Here is a 16,618-nt window from a genome sequence, read left to right on the forward strand (position 1 = left end):
ATGTACGTTCTGCCCACCACTCCCTTGGTGGGAGCCATTTTCATGAACACAGTCTTGGCAGAGTACGGTGTATATATACACTCGGAAGATTCTGGCGGGCGGGTGTGGAGATGTACTGGAGTTGCTGCGGCGCAGGGCATGCCTGGTTCGGAAGCTCCCTCGCTTAACCTGCCACCTACCCCTCTTTAGTGGCTGCGTCTTTCTTCGGTCTCTCCTTGCCCTCTGTGTGTGTGTGGGGGGGTCAGTTTGCGAACCAAAAGGGACTGTAAGGAATGAAGAGGGAGTCCTTCATTCCCGTCTCATGGGAAGACCCTGAATTACATTCCCTTCTCTGCACCCTGAAAAGTTTCAGCTGCAGATAGCTGCTGATTCCAGGCTTCAGATGAAAAGCCACAGCTTTCCTCAAGCCAGAGCAGGAACTGTTTTTCTCAGTGGGCTGCTAAGCCTGAACACTGGGTTCCCCGGAGCTCCCTTAAACAGACCAGACCACACCACTTGGGCAAGGTTTTGAATAACCAAAAAGGTAAGATAATGGAGGACATAATTTGTTTTCAGATTTATGTTTTTGAGGATATTCTTCTATAGATTGTAAAAATAAGAATCCATGCCTGATAAACTGGGTAAGTGAGGACAAATCTGGCTTAGCCTAAGGAAATTATTACAGATTCATGGCCTGGTGATTAGAAGCTCTTCATGTTAGGATCAACAGATTGCTTATGTACTATCTACTGCAAAAAGGCCGGGTCACAGCATGTCTTACCTGGAGCTACTATACACTCACGCTTAAAAACTGCTGACTTACACAGGTAATAGAATCTCTTTTAAAGACATCTTTCTAATGTATTTACTTTCCAGACAGCCAAATACCAGGCTGCTAACAGATGAGTTGTTTGTACTTTAAAAGTTTACTGTTCCAGTTTAGAACATTCTTGATGGCATTTTATATTCTCTTTGCAGTGCAGTCAGCTGATTCATGCTGTATTCTGAAGGTTATGAGTCTCCATGTGATGTTAAGAACTATACGTCTGAACCATTAAAGAAGTGTATAAAATGCAGTGTTGCTCAGTGGAAGTATATGAACCAGAAGTATTTCATTTTATGCCATGGCTCTAGCTATATTTGTAGCTTTTGAGCACTGACAGTTCTTCGACTTTCTTATACTTTTGGAGTTATAGCTGTCTTCCATGTTGAAAAACACAGGCCAAGGTTGTTACCAGATGAACTCTTTATATTTATTATACGTGTTTTCAGTTCGACTTACAAATGCCACGATTTGCTGAGTTATTGGTATATGTAAGTTTTTCTGCTAGATCTGCCAAGAGGGCTACCTACCAGGATGACTCAGGTAGAGTCCCTGCTCTTTGGGAACTTAAAGTCACCCATAACTGAAATGCGTGCTAGAATGTGTTAGAGATTATTAGAAAAATATAAAGCATTAGATTCAAAAAAGGGAGAGGACATATTTGTTTGGGAGAGCTGAAAAAAAACTGCATAAAATGTCTTTTAAGATGGGCACTGAAAGATAAACAGGTGGAGCTTGTTTGGGGTAAAGGAGATCCAGGAAAATCATGGATTAGGCCATACATTCTGGGAAAGTGTGGAGTGCCTTTAAAGAACAGTGGGTGTCATAGGGGGATCATACAGAAGCAGGGGGGCTATTTCCACCTAAGATTCTTGCTCCCATCTCCAGTGTATTGTTCCTAGAGAGTGACTACCTGACCAAAGGCTAAAGTTTCCGGATTCTCTTGGGATACAGGCAGACATGATGGGCTATTTCCTGACCTTATGTGCCAGTTAGCTCTTGATTCTGAAGGTGACATTGAAAGCCTCATGCAGCAGTTGGTATAGCCTCTGAATGGGTAGAGCAGCCTCTGACTGGGTAGAGCAGCACGCTCCTTCCCTTCCCTTTCCTACCCCAAGTGGGAACACTCAGGTGTAGTTAGCTGAGCAAGAAAAAGAATTCTTCAATGTGTTTAGGTGTTTGGGGTTTTCTTAAGGAAGCTGGAGTTTACCTTCTCTAATGTGGTTAAACGGGAAAGGTAGTCCTGACCCATGTTTTTGAGAGACAGCATGATATAGTGGAAATAGCTCTAGGCTAAAAACATGGGTTTCATTTATTCATTTATTCACTTATTCATTAATTCATTTCATATTTACTGAGACTTTTATAGCCTGTCAAATCTTGAACTAAATTCTGGGAATGCTATGATTAATAATGCAGAGTTCATGGCCTTATGAAGCTTACAGTGGAGTGCAGGAGAATTAAAAAAAAACACAAAACACCCACTGGGCTGTAATGATCTAGAATGCCTTAGACCAGTAGTATCAACATCACTCAGAAGCTTGTTAGAAATGCAGAATCTCAGGCCCCACTCCAAATCAATGGAATCAAAATCTTCATTAACAAGATTCTCAGGTGATTTGCATGCACATTAAGGTTTTCCAAACACTGGAAAATGTTTAGTAGGAACATGCATGGGGGCAGTGGGAACCCAGAGGAAGCATAATTAGTCCAAACTTTTATCAAGACTTTTCAGAAGGCTTCTTAGACTAGGTGATGGCCAAACTGACTTTGGAACAGCATGTTTTAGTCATAATAGTTGTGTGAAGTTTTGGTTTCCTTCTCTGCAAAAATAAGTATAATATTCCACGGTGGTTTCGAGTCTCAGGACTTTCCAAGGTTGTTTGGAGGCTCAAATGAACAATACGTAAAAGTGCTTTGAGTACTCTAAAGCTGTATTAAAAAACAGAAAATGTTTACTTTCTTCACTTGCACTTGGAAATATAGGAAAACGTTGTATTCTTTGGTAAAGACAGTATTTAGTAAGAAAAAAAATATCCATTATGGATTCTTTGTTTGGAGTATATGCAGAACTGAAAGATAATTTTTTTCCTCCTATTTAGAGTGGAACAGTATAACATCTGAAAAATAGGTCAAGTACGTTGGTCAAATAGGATATCTCATGGGGTTGAAAAGTGCATTTCCTTGGGCCTTGTGGGGTCTGGACTTTAACCATTTGTTCCCTTGCATAGAGTTTACCCAAAACATAGAGACAGTGGGGAGGGACTTTCTTTTGACTAAGACCAACATTAATTTTGGCACAAACAGAAAAATCGAATTGAGTGAGTTTATTCAGAATTAATAGGACTGTAGAAGGTTAATTAAAAATAAAGAAAGAACAAGAATTAATTAATGATGTTAGCGATCCAGTAATGCAGTCTTCACACAGAACTTCCTCACCACCACCAAGTATTTTTAGTGTTCATCAGGTGTCAGGCAAGGTTCCATCCAGTCATGTGTGACCCAGCCACACAAAGTGACCTATTCATTTATGCTTCTATCCTTTTGCATGTGTTTTTTTCTTTGCCTGGGATATTCTTCCTTTTCTGGGTCACCTGGTCTACCTGGGCCATTTGGTGATTTTTCTAAAAACTCCATTTAGACATCATGTCCTGACAGTATGAAGCTTTTATTGACCAATGTAGGCCAGTTAGACTCACCTTCTTCTATAGTCTCATGAAAAGTATATTGAGTCACACTGTGATCATTACTCCATGTGTCTTACTTACTTCCTATCCCTAGTATTTGGCACAATGCCCAGCACATAATAGGTCCTAAATAAATGTTTGTTGAATGAATTGAGAAAGGCTAGCAAGTTTAAGAGGGAATGCATAAGCAGAAACCATACTAATACTGATGGAAATTTGGTTACTTGTTTGTTGATGTCACTTACAGAGGGATTCTGTCAAATAATAGTCTAAGTACTTGTAAAAAGAGATGGTTATTCACAGATCTTAGATATTCTATCTAAATCATGGTTAGATATTAATATATATGTAATGTCACAAATTCTAACTCAGAAATTCCACTTTTAGAAATTTATCCTAAGGAAATTAAGAATGTGCACAAAGATTTAGCTACAGAGATGCTAATTTTATTCAGTTCATAATGACAAAAAACTGTAGATGAGCTAAATGGCCAATAATTGCGAATTCGTTAAATAAATTGGGACACAAAATTAAAAGTGAAAATGTAAAATGTATTTATTAATTTGGAAAGGTGTTCATATTATTTCAAATGTACAAAGCTGGTGATGAAGTAGTATATTTTCTTAGTTGGCATTTTATTAAAAGGAAAATTTGCATGTTTGGACAGGGAAGTTTGGGGAAAAAATGCTCATTAAGATGTTAACAGACATTTTCTGTAGTTGGTAAAATTAAGGGTCATTTTGATTTTTGTTCTCTTCACCTATAATTGTTTAACATGCTCACACTAACATAGATGAATTGGATAATCAGTGTTTAAATTATAAAAGAATCATAAACATTTTTGGAACAAACCATCCCCCTGAAGGCTTCTTGAGACCCTCACATCTTTTAACATTCCCTACATTCTATTCTTGCACAAGTCTTCCTCCTCCTCCAGTGGGTTCCCAGATCATTACAGGCTGGTGAAGGGAGAGGATGGAATTAAGGAACAGGAGGAAGAGGAGTCTAATCCGTTCTTTCCATATTGCCCAAGCTTCTCTGGGGAGTTCAATCACCAGAAGTCAGTTTTGGGGCAGGCTGGGTTGTTCATTTGGGTCGCCGATAGCAGGACTTGGGGTGGAGAATAAGATGTGAACCAGGTGCTAACGGTGTTGACAAGTGAGGGTGTGTGAAATGCAGTTCTTAGATCTGATCAGGATGAAACGGAGAGGACTGAACTGAAGAAACTCATGTTCTTCAAAAGAACATGGCTTTTTTTTTCCCCCCAGGAAAGTGAGAGAATATAGTTCTGGAAGTAGCAATGAGGAATAAGACAGATAACAACCATGTCTACAGACCCTGAGGAACATGAGGTGTGAGAATAAACAGGTAACCCCTTCAGGGGGTCACAGAGGATATGGAGTCCTGGGAGAGTCAGGTTTCACTTAAGGGAGGGATACTGTTGTTGGTCAGACCCAGTAAATTTGCATCACAATCTCAAGGGCAGTGGGTGTCCCAGAGGTTGCTCAAAAAGGATAACACATGGTTCCTGGCTTTAGGTAACTTGCTCTAGGAAGCCACACTGAACATACACAAAACACCTGGAAAACATTTTGATGCTGAGCTGTAGCAATGGGCTGTCAGCTTTAGTTTTTAAAAACAGCCCAGCCTTGGTTTTTAAAACCATTTGTAAGGTTTTGAATTTGTCATCCTTTGAACACAATCCCTGCCTCTAAGTCCTTCTCCTCTCTTGGCTGCTATTTCACCCAGCAAGGTCAAATTCCATGTCATGAAGAAGGAGTTAGACTGTGACTCTCAGTGAAGCAAGGATTCAGAGAAGACAGATCAGAGTGGCAGGAAAGAACTAGAATGGGGATGATGCATGAGACTGACTTACCAGTTCTTAAAAGATGGATAAGGTTTAATTTCTAGACACTGGAAACAACACAAGCAAAGATGCCACAATGGGAATGAGCGTGATAGGAACATTGTAATATTTTTGCATGATAAAGTTGTTTCTATTTTTCTTAGACCATATTTTAAAATTAAGCTTATTGGGGTATGATTCATATACAATGAAATTCATTCTTTATAGTGTACAGTTTAAGAGGTTTGTCAATGTAAACAGTCATGTCCCTAATATCACAATCAAGATACAGAGTAGCATTGTCCAATAGAAATATAATATAAATTACATATGTAACTTTACATTCCTAGTAGCCACATTAAAAAGGTAAGAAGAAACAGGTGAAATTTATTTTAATAATACATTTTGTTTCACTAAATATGTAAAATATATCACGTTTCAATATGTAATCAATATAAAACTTATTGACAGATTTTACATTATTTTTCATAGAAAGTTATTGAAATCTGACGTGTCTTTTATACTCACAGCACATCTCTGTTCAGACTATTCACACTTCAGGTGCTAATAGCCACGTGTGTCAAGTGGCTACTCTGTTCAACTGTGTAGATAGATTATTCCCCTCATACCAAAAAGTTCTCCTGTGCCCTTTTGGAGTCCATTTGTTCCTCCCTAATTCTGGCCCCTGACAACTACTAATCTGTTTCCTATCCCTACAGCATTAGTTAGGGTTCTCAAGAGAAACAAAACCAAAGGGATATATCTACATCGTCTATCTCTCACTATCTCTATATATCTAGAGAGATTTATTTTAAGGACTTGGCTCACATGATTGTGGGGTTGGCAAGTCTAAAGTCTACAGGGCAACCCTAAGGCTGGAGACCTAGAGTTGATGTTGTAGCTCAGATCTGAAGGCAGTCTGAAGGCAGAATTCCTTACTCTCCCTGGGACCTCAGTCTTTTCTTTTAAGATCTTCAACTGATTGGATGAGGCCCACCCACATTATGGAGAATAATCTGCTTTAGTCAAAGTCTGCTGATGTAAATGTTAATCACATCTAAAAAATAACTCACACCCTGCAATTCAGCAATTCCACTTCTGAGTATATATCCAAATAATTGAAAGCACGATCTTAAAGAGATACTTGTACACTTAATAGCATCATTTAGTAGCATCATTATTCACAACAGCCAAAAAGGTGGAAACAACCCAAGTGTCCATCAACAGATGAATGGATAAACAAAATATGATATTTGCTTACAAAGGAACATTATTTAGCCATAAAAAGGAAATCCTGACACATGCTACAACATGGATAAACCTTAAAGATACGCTAAGTGAAAAAAGCCAGCCACAAAAAGACAAATACTATATGATTTAACTTATATGAGGTACTGAGAATAGTCAAATTAATACAGACAGAAAGTAGAAGTGTGGTTGCCAGGGGCTGGGGAGAGAGTGAAAAGGGGAGTTATTATTTAATGGGTATAGAGTTTCAGTTTTTCAAGGTGAAAAGAGTTCTGGATATAGGTTGTGCAACAATGTGAACGTACTTAACACTTCTTAACTGTACAACTAAAAATGTTTAAAATGGTAAATTTTATGTTGTATGTATTTTACTACAAAAAAATATACCTTCACAGCAACGTCTTCACAGCAATATTGGTTACCAGCAACTGGGTACTGTGGCCAGCCAAGCTGACATGTAAAATTAACCATCATGGTATAGTTCTCCCTTTTCTAGAATATCAGATAAATTGAACCATACTATGTAGTCTTCTGGGGATGCTTCTTTTACTTGACATCCTGCTTTTGAGATATATACATATTGTTGGATATGTCAGGAGTTTCTTCCTTTTTATTACTGAATAGTATTCCATTAAGTGGATATACTATAATTTTCCTAACCGTGTACCAGTTGATGGGTGTTCGGGTTGTTTTCATGTTTTTGTTTTTATTATTAGGGCTGCTATGAACATTCGCTTACAGGTCTTTGTTTCTAGTTCCTTTTGAGCAAACATTTAAATCAATACATCATATAGAGTGCTTGTGGCTGCAAATTACAGAAAGTTGCCTCTTAAAATATAGAAATTTATTACCTCATTAATAAAAGTCTAAAAGAAGAATGCCTCTTAGGGTGGATAATTCAGTTGATCAACAACATCATCAAAGACCCAGGCTCTTCCTCTCTTTCCTCTTTTTCCTGTTCCTCCAGTCTGTCCAAATAGTTCCTGATGCTACAGCTGGGGGCCCGCCTTCTGGCCCGCCTTCTCTCCTGTCTACCCCTGAAAATCCTATGAGCTGCCCTCACTCCTGGTCACAAGATAGCTGTGACAGCACCAAACATTATACCCAGATACAACAATGTCCAGAGGTAGAAGATGGAGCTGTCTTTTCCTCATGTTTTTTTTTTTTTTTCTGAAGGTCAAGGAATCTTGCCCGGAAGTGCCCTGGCGAACTATCACTTTTCATTGGTTTGGGTTCCATCAAATATCCAGAATTGCATCAAATGATTAAAGCAATTGATGGCAAAGACAGTGGGGCCCCTTTAGTTATCTTAGAGCATTGAGAACCCAATACAATACTTTGAGATGAGGCTCATATAATTTCCTCTAAGGCACATACCTGTGCAGAGGAGAGTAGACACCTGAACAAGGCCAGAGTTTGCCAGCAGGAAGAGTAAATCAATGTTGGATAGACCGGGTCCATGCCATTAAGTCTGTCCCATGCCACTTTCATACTGGTTTACTGTTGCTAACTTGTGACATACTTCCTGACATACTTTCACATCTATTTTTCTATTTTTCCTAAAAGCTTAACAGTAACAAAAAGAAGCCCCACTCCCATCCTTTAGAATAGATAACTGAAAATTGTGCTTGTTCCTCCTGCAAGACTCAGTTTTAAATTACTTCAATCATTTATTCAACAATAATCTGCTGAACTCTTATTTGATGGAAGGCTTTGCAAGGCAAATAAGGAAGGATTCCTGCTTTTATCACTTTACAGTTTAGAAGACAAATTAAAAGTGATAAGTTAAATAATTGCAGAGAAGATATAAACAGTGGTTCTACATAACTGTGCAGAGTTGGTGCAGGCAGGCGGATGATTAATGGTTAAATGACAGTAAGTACCATGGCAGTTCAGAGGAGGACAGGATACCTGTGGGCTGGAACAGGCTGAGAAAGCTTGCCAGCAGAGGAGGGATTATAGCTGGGTCTTGACAGATAGGATTTACAGAGGTAGACAGGAGAGAGGGCGGGCTCCCAGCTGTAGCATCAGGAACTATTTGGGCAGACGGGAGGAACAGTATGATATTTGCTTACATCCAAGATATAGAGCGGACTCTCCAAATAAATTTTTTTCACTCATTCATTAGATAAATCTGTTTTATGTGCTGCTTATGTCCCAGGCTCGGTTTTCGGCAGAAAGGATATTGCTGGAAAGCAAACAGACACAAATCTGGGTCCTCAGAGAGGATGTATTCAAGGAAAGGAATGTAGACAACCATACAATAAGAAAAATATATCTCGCATTAAATATAATAGAGAAAACTCGGGGAAAAGGAGGGACAGGATGAGGGGGAGGATGTTATGATTTCACGGATGAGTCTAGACCTAGAGGTCTGAGCTGGCTTCTCTCCCATATGTGCACAGGGATACAGGGAGAATGAATGACCTTAAAGGTTTGGAGGCAGATGGTGGCAAGGCTGTGAGTGTGGAGGGGGAGGAAGGGTGGAGGTCTTGCCAACATCATGCAGGGATGAGGGCTCCCTCTTTATTCCTGCTAATGGTGAGGGGGAGGCTGGGGAAGACTCAGAATTACCCAGAGCTCATAGGGCTCCTGGCCTCTTCCTTACTTCTGCCATTGGAGAGGGGAAGTTGGGAGGGATAGCCTTATTCTTTACAAATAGTAGGAGTTAAAGCTGGAAAAGTAGGTTGGAGCCAGGTTGTCGAGGACCTTGAAAACCAGGGTAATGATCAAGTGTAGTCTTGTTGAGCTAGGGGATGGTTGCTTGAATACCTGTTTGTCAACATGATGAAAGCATAGAATGGACCCTCTCAAGTACCCCTTAAGTCAAGTTGTTCTTAAAGTTTTTGAAGTTCTTGAAGTGTAACCAAACAGAAGAAAATCCAAAATAGGTTGGCAAAAATTGTGGTCTATTTAAATTGTTTAAATTTAATACATTAATGTTTTATCAGACAGTAACACCATGTGATATAATTGTGCTTCCCATAAGGTACTACAAGATTTATTAAAGAATAGTTCAAAATGCCCTAGTGGGTTTGGTCATGGGACTGTTATTTAAAGTCATATGATAAATGCCTTCTTTCAGTCCTGTCAGTTTACCTCTGCATCTGTGTGTGCAACCTCATTTGGGTTTAATAACCCTCTACTTTGGGCTGAACTTCAAATTTAGCTGATTTCCCATTTGCTCATTGTTGGATCTTTTATCACTCTCCGTCCTCTGCTGTCAGTGTCCTTTTGACTTCTATTTGTTTAATGACTTTTGACCAACCCTGTTACTGTTGTGACCCTCATGTTTTGTCTGTATCCTGGTTTCCTGATCTGGCTCCTTGCCTGGATCCCTTAACCTGCTGCCATTCACAGCCTGGCATGACAGATGGCCATAGGCTAATGGCAAGGGCACCCCATCAGAGCTTTGGCACTGCATTCATTTAAGATGTGAGACAGGCAGCAGAGAAGAAACATGAATAGGTAGCTTGATGCTTTTTATGTTTTCTATATAGTGCCAGTTCTTGGCTGGACTGCTTGTTGTCCACCTAAATGAATCATTGCCAATGAGACTTTGGGTAGACAGAATCTCTCTGGGTCATATTGCAAATTATTTTAATTCAGTGCATGCTTATTATAGGTTGGTCCTGAACAGAGATGTGCTGGATACTGAGGGGGATACAAAGATGACAAAACACTATTGCTGCCCTCAAGGAGCTTACAGGCCAGCAAGGGAGATGCCCCCGTAACTAGCAAATGTTAACATATATTAAAATGGGGAAGTCCTGGGGTGCCTGGGTGGCTCAGTTGGTTAAGCCTCTGACTTTGGCTCAGGTCATGGTCTTGTGGTCCAGGAGTTTGAGCCCCACATCAGGCTCTGTGCTGACAGCTCGGAGCCTGGAGCCTGCTTCAGATTCTGTGTCTCCGTCTCTCTCTGCCCCTCCCCTGCTTGCGCTCTGTCTCTCTCTCAAAAATAAATAAACATAAAAAAATTTTTTTTTTAATGGGAAAGTCCTGTGGCAGAGATCCAAACCAAGCTGCTGGGAGCACACAGACAAAGCCATTAACTTGACAAGGTGAAGGATTTGCTGATGGATTTGGGTGGTAGTTCCAGTTGTGATATGTGTGCTTCTGGGTCTTGAGAACCACACACACATCAGTTTCTGCTAATTGTTTTGAACACTGCATCAGACTCATTATTTGAAGAGTCAAAGGAGTGTTTAGATACAATCATCGCAGTAAGGCAGATAAGATTCAAAAGTGTGTCATATTTATGGAAGAGGAAGTGACAATGAAAAAAGGCAGAGAAGAAATGGCTCCTTACAGTAAAACCATGGCCTATGTTAATCAATATATTTTAATGTTTAAGGTCAAACAGTATGTAGAATATTTTGGTCTTTTCATTATCATAGGCCTGCTGTGTCAACTTTAATAGTCATTTAACCATTTTCAGGTGCTCACCTGAACGCAAAAATGTCTGTCCTCTACTTGTTATATGTGGTCACAGTTTTTTAGGAAAAACCCTTGAAAATGCTTAGAAGTTACAGTAAAAGATTTTTCTCTTTGGAGAAATACACCGTATCAACTCCTTTAAATGTTCTAATGTATATCCCTAACATTTATTCACAAATGACTGTATTAATATAAAAGGACTATCTTTTTGGTAAAAATAAATAAGAAGTGATGACAGTTTTAATCCCACAGGAGAATGTACAGAAAGGCTTTTCTTTTGGAAAGTGTAGGTTTTAAACAGTAACTGGCTCTGTATTTACTACCAATATTTGCTTAGAGAAATGTGTGTACATGAATTTGTGAAGATAGGCCTATGCATGTATATAGAAAAAACAAATTGCTGTCATCCCGCTTCACATTATTGGCCTCCATATATACAGATTAAGGGGTGCAGGACATAGAACTTTACTTTTCTAAAACTGTAGTTTCTATTTCAACCTTCTATATTTTTGAGATGGTACAAATTTAAGTTTATCAATCTGAGGGTTCTTCCCATATTCTACCCCCAGGGTCATGACTAAGGTCTGGCGGTCTCCACTCTATCAAGGTATTGGAAGGTGGTTTGTCTAGTAGTATACTCAATGATATCTGCCCATCCATAGAGATATCAGAAAAGATGTCCTCTAGGGGCCCTGGGTGGCTCAGTCGGTTAAGCACCCGACTTCAGCTCAGGTAATGATCTCTCAGTCAGTGAGTTTGAGTCCCGCATCGGGTTCTGTGCTGACAGCTCAGAGCCTGGAGCCTGCTTAAGACTCTGTGTCTCCCTCTCTCTCTCTCTCTGCTCCTCCCCCACTCACGCTCTGTCTCTCTTTGTCTCTCAAAGATGAATAAATGTTAAAAAAAAAAAGTTAGAAAAGATGTCCTTTATTCCTGTCCTAATTATCCTAAAGAAAAAATCCAATTTAGATCTTAAATTATTCCAACACATTAAATAATTTACTGTTTTACTGCAGTTCGTTCTTTTATGCATCTCATTAAGCATTCATCCAAATGGTCTGTACATATATGATATCTTCATGAAACAAAATGAAACTGTGGTAAATACAATCTGAGTTTTAATTTATTTTTAGATATGCCTGATGGAGACATTTAAAATCCTCTTTGGAAGTAAACATGGATATAAATAAATAAAAATTGCCGTATGATTGATGAATTTGTAAACTTAATTATTTATAATATTATTTTCTCCAGAATGGATTTCGGGAAGCTAACAGAAATGAATGCAGTAATATATCATGGTAAAATAAATAGATAAAAATAAATCATACAATGAGTGTATAGAAAATTGCTAGAACTGGATTACACATTTAATTCTGAGAGTTTGGAAGCCAAAGTAAAGAGGAGATCACAGTTTATGGAAGGATTCATGTGTCAGTACAATACTGTTCAGGAGTTACCCTAATCCTGGGGCCTTAGAGAGGGATCTCTCGTAGATCTTCATTCATGGAACCTTCTGATGTCCTGGGCATTGTCCTCAGTGCCATCCCTAAAACCAATCTAATACTGTCCAAGGCAGTCCATGAACAGTCACTGCATAAGTCACCAAAGCAATGTTGTTTAAGTACTGAGTTCTCTGCTGTGGCTTCAAGGGAGCAATATTTGAAATATCCAGAGAGATAGAAGTAAAGTTGGTATTTAGCTCAACCGAACACTTGTCTGTGATTGAATGGAGGCTGCGGTTATACATCCAACAAAAATACACTCAAGCATTAGTTTTGGTGTTTAGAGTTTTCCTGTCCCTTATTAGTTGAAACCCAATTGTTGACACACTTTGTTTCTAGTGAAAATCATTTACTATGTGACCGTAGGGTTCAAAGCGGAGCAGTTTTGGGGCCCAGGACAAGCAGGATGAAAAGCAAACTCGTCACCTGTGTGGTTTGTGATGTGGCTTTCAGACAGTGCTATTATCAGCAAGTGCCATCTGGTCGCTGCCTATTTTTCTTAGTTAGTTTTGCAGCTCGGTGCAGAACTCACTTGTTTTTGAGCTATGGAAAGGGGGTGCATATGGTAAACATGTAAATGTCACATATTTTAAAAGGAACAAATTTAAAGATATTTATTATTATTATTATTATTATTATTATTATTATTATTATTATTATTTTCTTCCTGTAAATTTTGATGGTCCAAGACAAAGGCCCAGAAGCATGGTGTCACATTCCAAAGGAAGATCATTAGGGCTTTAAGAATGTCCCCTGCTTCAGATCCAATATCTTGTATCCCAGACTCACTGGTATCTCAGGAATCTGAGAAACAAAGTCTTTGCTGGTATAATGATATTTGTGAATTGCAAACATTTATCTACTTGTCTGACTCTGCATTATTTTGGAAGCTCCCTGTGAGCAGTATTTATTTGGCTTGGATATAATTTGTAAAAAAAAAATTAACTTTAAAATATTTGTAAGATAATTTGGAGAATAATTCTTGGCCATATATCCATCAATCAGCGTTAACAAAGGGTGACATTCTGTCATATTTTCTTAGTCTTTTTTGTTGGCAAGGCAGAGTGTTGAGGTATAATTTGTATACAGTATGGTGCCTAGATCTTCAGTGTGCAGTATGAAAGATTTTGACAATTGTGCATACTCATTTGATAACCACCCAAAGCAAGATATATGACATTCTCAGGAGTGCAAAAAAATTCCCTGAAGCCACTCTCCCATCCACTGCCTGTCACAAAGGGGCAACCTTTCTGATTTTCTATCTGATTTTCCATCAGCTTATGTTAATTTTGTCTGTTTTTGGACACCATATAAATTAAATCACACAGTATACACTCCTTTGTGTCTGGTTTATTTCAGCTCACATAATGTTTTCTAAATTCACATGTGTCAGTATGTATTACAATAATTTGTTTCTTTTTTATTGATGAATAGTATTTCATTGCATTTGTTCATTCCGCCTATTGATGTATCATATTTGGGTCATTTCCAGTTAAGGCTACTGTGAGTATTCTTGTAAAAATCTTCTTGTGAACATATGTTGTCATAAATATATATATATATATATATATATATATATATATGTACATATATATACATATATATATATATTTTTTTTTGGAGGGGGTAATTATTTAGGAATGGGAATGCTGAGTCAGAGGGTAGGTGTGTGTTTAACTTGACAAGAAAATGCCAAATTGCTTCCCAAAGTGGCTGTAGCATTTTACACTCCTACTAGCATCATGCAGGAGGTCTGGTTGATTCACATCCTCCTCAACAGTAGATGTTGTCAGTTTTCAATTTTAGTCATTCTGGTGGTTTTATTTTACATTTTCCTGCCGAGAAAGATGTTGAATACCTTTTCATGTGCTTCTTGGACATTTGTGTATCTTTTCTCTTGAAGTGTCTCTTCGGGTCTTTTGTGCCTTTCTGTGTTTTTCTTTTGTTTGTTTGTCTTTTATTCTTTTGTTATGGAAGTTCTTTATATCCCAGATACAAGTCCGTTGTCAGATATGTATTGCGGATATGTTTTTCCAGTCTGTGACTTCCCTTTTAATTTTTTTTGCCTATCCCAATTTGTAAAGATAGCTTCCAGTGTTTTCTTTTAGAAGCTTTAAAGTTTTAATTTTTTTTGTAGGTCTAAAATTCATCTTGAATTAATGTTTTGTGTATGGTTTCAGAGAGGATGGGGTTTTTTCTTTTTTCTCTCTCACTCTCTCTCTCATATGGATATCTAGGTACCAGAGAGCCATTTATTGAGAAGAGTTTCTTTGCCCATCAACTTGCTTTGTGCCTTTGTTGAAAATCAATGGACCGTATAAACTGTGTGGTTTATTTCTGAATTCTCTATTCTGTTGCATTGATCTACTTGTCTGTCCTTACATCAGTGCCACTCTGCCTTGATTCCTGTAGCTTTCGATCAGGACTTGAGGTTACCTAGTCTAAGTCCTCCAGTTTTATTTTTCGTTTTCAAGATTGTTTTGGCAATCGAGGTACATTATATTTCCAATTAAATTTTATGATTGACTTGTAAAGTTCTCTAAGGAAGTATGTTGGGATTATGATTAAGGTTGTGTTGAATATATACATTAATTTAGGGAGAATTGACATAATAATATTGATTCTTTTAGTCTACTACTATGGTCTGTCTCTTCACTTATTTAGATCTTTTAAATTTTCTCTGAACAATTTTTTTTTTTTTGTCATTTCAGTGTAGAGGTTGTTTTTGATACCATTGTAAATGGAATTGGTATTTAAATATACCTCATAGCCAGGAAGTAACAAAATTCTGATTGGGTGGTGAATTCTGTAACAGGGAATTTAGTGCAAAATTATTTGAATAAGTGAATTACAAGTAGATTCAGGAATGACTAGTTATTATTCAGAAGTGCCAGTCTATTTCTAAGGGCACCTTGTCATTGCCTAATTGTGGAGATTTAAAAGTCCTATAAATTACAAGTTATTGAGATAATTGTTTTATTTGGTTCATTAAAACGATAAGTCAATATGAAAATTTTGATCATTGCAGAAGATGTTCCCTCATATCACAGCAGTGATGAGGAAGGCCTTTTCATTCCCACACAAAAAATTACAAAATATGATTTTTGCATACAACTTGTAAACATAATTGTACATTAAAATTTATAATTGATTTAATTAATCAATTACTGTATAAGGTGATATTTTCTCTAAGTAAATTTAGATTTGTTATAGAAACAATAAGACCATAAAATGATAAATTGAAACAGTTTTACCAATATATAATTCATAAAACAAATCTCTTTGATGAGAAGAAAATACTGATAAAATACTGAAAGCTCATTAATTTGATTTAATTTATATGTCTACCCATCCAATTCCTTATCTATCACTGTTAATATTTAAAATAAAATTAATATTAGTATAAACCAAGATTCCACTTTTAGGTACAATTAATTTTATTTTTTAAAAATTAGTTGGGGCGCCTGGGTGGCGCAGTCGGTTAAGCGTCCGACTTCAGCCAGGTCACGATCTCACGGTCTGTGAGTTCGAGCCCCGCATCAGGCTCTGGGCTGATGGCTCGGAGCCTGGAGCCTGCTTCTGATTCTGTGTCTCCCTCTCTCTCTGCCCCTCCCCCATTCATGCTCTGTCTCTCTCTGTCCCAAAAATAAAAAAAAAATTAAAAAAAAAAAAAAAGTTGAAAAAAAAATTAGAGAGGGGCGCCTGGGTGGCTTGGTCGATTAAGCATCCGACTTCGGCTCAGGTCATGATCTCAAGGTCTGTGAGTTCGAGCCCCGTGTCGGGCTCTGGGCTGATGGCTCAGAGCCTGGAGCCTGTTTCAGATTCTGTGTCTCCCTCTTTCTCTGCCCCTCCCCTGTTCATGCTCTGTCTCTCTCTGTCTCAAAAATAAATAAATGTTAAAAAAATTAAAAAAAAGAAAAAGAATTAGAGAGTGACAGTAAATTTGCGACAAAAGAAAACCTCATTCTACATCTTAATATTTGTAATAATGTTCAGTTTTCAATATATATTGATGATCTTAACTGTGCTAGGATCTCTTGAACCTGCATATAGCACATAACGTCTAGACAAAGATTTTCATCATTGCTGTTATATT

General features: G+C 38.0%; 1 protein-coding gene across 9 annotated transcripts in view; it reads left to right on the forward strand.

Moving 5' to 3' along the window:
• The first annotated feature begins 8 nt into the window (after positions 1 to 8).
• Positions 9 to 16,618, forward strand: part of LOC109499872 (high mobility group protein B1-like) — an 807,961-nt gene continuing 791,351 nt past the window's right edge. For all 9 annotated transcript variants that reach the window (XR_006598226.1, XR_006598225.1, XR_006598224.1 and 6 more), the window contains exon 1: positions 9 to 523. The gene's annotated coding sequence lies outside the window, so the exon portion shown is untranslated. The remainder of the gene's footprint in view (positions 524 to 16,618) is intronic.

This window comes from Felis catus, chromosome B2, assembly GCF_018350175.1.
Source record: "Felis catus isolate Fca126 chromosome B2, F.catus_Fca126_mat1.0, whole genome shotgun sequence".
In the NCBI taxonomy this organism is placed as follows: Eukaryota; Metazoa; Chordata; class Mammalia; order Carnivora; family Felidae; genus Felis; species Felis catus.